The sequence below is a fragment of the Sorex araneus genome, chromosome 1 (assembly GCF_027595985.1).
Source record: "Sorex araneus isolate mSorAra2 chromosome 1, mSorAra2.pri, whole genome shotgun sequence".
NCBI lineage: Eukaryota > Metazoa > Chordata > Mammalia > Eulipotyphla > Soricidae > Sorex > Sorex araneus.
In genome coordinates, this window is record NC_073302.1 from 184,101,160 (window position 1) to 184,103,577 (window position 2,418).

Sequence of the window (2,418 nt, forward strand, 5' to 3'; positions counted from 1 at the left end):
CTTAATCAATAGCTGAATAAATAGCAGGACTCCTATGTAAATATAATTTTTTTAAAAAAATAAGGAGTAGAAAGACAATTAGAAATCATCTAATTAACATCAAGTCTTTAAATAAATGATCCTAAACTGTATTCAGTACATTAAGATTTAAGTTTACTTCATCCTCAGCAATGGAAAACAAATTATCTAATGCTTCCTTTTCAGCAGGTCTGACTTTAGGGGAGAGACTCTCCAAACAATAATAGTGAGTTTTGTTGAAATATTGTATGCAATCAAAGTGAAAGTAAAGTGAAATTTATTAGTTACACAGGCGGGGGGGGGCTTAGGGTGGGGGGGCTAGGGGTGTGGGGGGGTTAGGGGTGTGAGGGGGTGGGGTGGAGCTATACTGGGATTCTTGGTGGTGGAATATGAGCACTGGTGAAGGGATGGGTATTCGAGCATTGTATAACTGAGATTTAAACCTGAAAACTTTGTAACTTTCCACATGGTGACTCAATAAAAAAATTAAAAAAAGAAAAAAAGAAAAGAAATGTTCACACGAAAAAAAAAAAAGATTTAAGTTTAACTAGCCAGCAATCAGAGGAATATGAATTTAAAAAAGAGAAAGTAAGAATAAGAGAAGAAAAAGAAGATATAAAAGCTAATATGATACTTTTCCCCGAGTTACTTAAAATCTCTTTGCAAATAAATATAACTGTTGGAAGTATATTTCAATATAATGCATCCTAAAATTTATAAGTAATTTCTCAGTATCAATGTTGAAAGAAAAGTTTTCTGAAAAGGAAATCCTTGGTATGGCTAAAATCTGTGTAAGCAAATAAGAGGAAAATGCAGGGAAATATGCAAGGTTGTGAACATAAATTTTGTGTGTGAACTGGATTTTAACTCCTTTTTAAATCTAAAGATTTTAGTTTTCTATTTTGTATTTATTAGACTGTAAAACTCATGGGGTATTAGAATACTTAACCTCTGCAGTTAAATCATAACAATCTAAAATTGTTCAAATGAGAATGATTTTCTATTTGGTGAAAATTTTCTAAAGATCTAGTGGTATTTGTTGCATTCTAAATTCCTACCTCTTAAAATCACCCACATTGAACTATGATCTTCTTTCTTCTAAGTGGTCATGCTACATTATTTTCTCAACAGAAAGTCTGCATGGGACCAACCACTACAACTACTGAAACTTACGGGAAATTAACTGCTAAATTTTCCACACATTACTTTCCAAGGTAATAACCACTGATGTTTTGAGTCCTCAAAATAGTTTCACTGTTTACCAATACAATTGAACAGTCTAGTTCAGCACCAGGAATAAAGCAAAGCTATTTCATAGACTCTGACTCACTTGTCATACTGAACATTTTGCTCTCCCAATGGGTAAGTCCTCTCCTTAGAAATAACGTTCTTCTTACCTTGCACTTCGTTGTTCTCTTGAGAAGACCATGATATTGACGTATGCAACTAAATTATCAGACGGTCCAACAAGTATGAAATCATTTTTTAAGATTTTTAAAGAATATTATAGGAGTCATTAATACGTTGTGAATCCTAATCTCTCGAGATGTGAATCACAAATGAGGTGAGTGCCAGTCATCATAGTCTATCTGCCCTCTGAGTAGAGGAACAGTTATTTCAGTGTTTGTGAGTTGAAATGTACATATATCTTAATAGCTTGGTGGCATGTTTCTAGTAGCAGCAGCGGCAGAAGCAACAACATTCAAAGAGGCTCTCTCGGAGCATTGGTAAAGCACTTCCTATAATGTGAGGCCGTTGCTCTAGTACATGGCTTGGAATGCTCACCCCACCAGGATTGCACTTATCGACAGGGCAATGCAGCGCCAAAATCAAATGCAGGGCCTTATTTATACACTTTAGTCCTGTGCTCTACCGCGTTACCCATATTCCCAGTCCCTTATCTCCCAAAGACCCATGAACTAGATTGAGTTTAAAGTTGTCAAAGAACGTGGCTAGTAACAAAGGAAAACAAGGATGCAGTTCTTACTTCAGGAGTTCTTCCTTCATGAATTTATTTGATTGTTCAACTAGTTTACACTTACATTAGTTATTTAATTGCTCAACTAATTTACACTTAGTTGTTCTAGATACAGAATAATCTACAGTATACAAATTCTCTTACCTAAACCATTCATATCCTATTGGAAAGACACAAAGAATAAGTATAAAACTAGAGTGGAAAAGTTAGAGAAACAGTATAGAGGATAGGGCATTTAAGTGGCATGAGGCCAACCTGGGTTGGATCTCTGGTACCCCCCAAGATCCCTTAAGCCCCACCAGGAGTGATCCCTGAGTGCAGAGCCAGAATCAAATTCTGTGTACAGTGGGCATGGCCCTTGAATAAACCAAAATAGTACAGTACGTCAGCTGGTAACTGTCAAAGTGGAAATCAAAGTAACA

General features: G+C 35.8%; 1 pseudogene; it reads right to left on the bottom strand.

The window, feature by feature from the left end:
* Nucleotides 1–1,524: 1,524 nt before the first annotated feature.
* Nucleotides 1,525–1,630, bottom strand: LOC129401502 (U8 small nucleolar RNA; annotated as a pseudogene).
* Between the last annotated feature and the right edge of the window lie 788 nt (nt 1,631–2,418).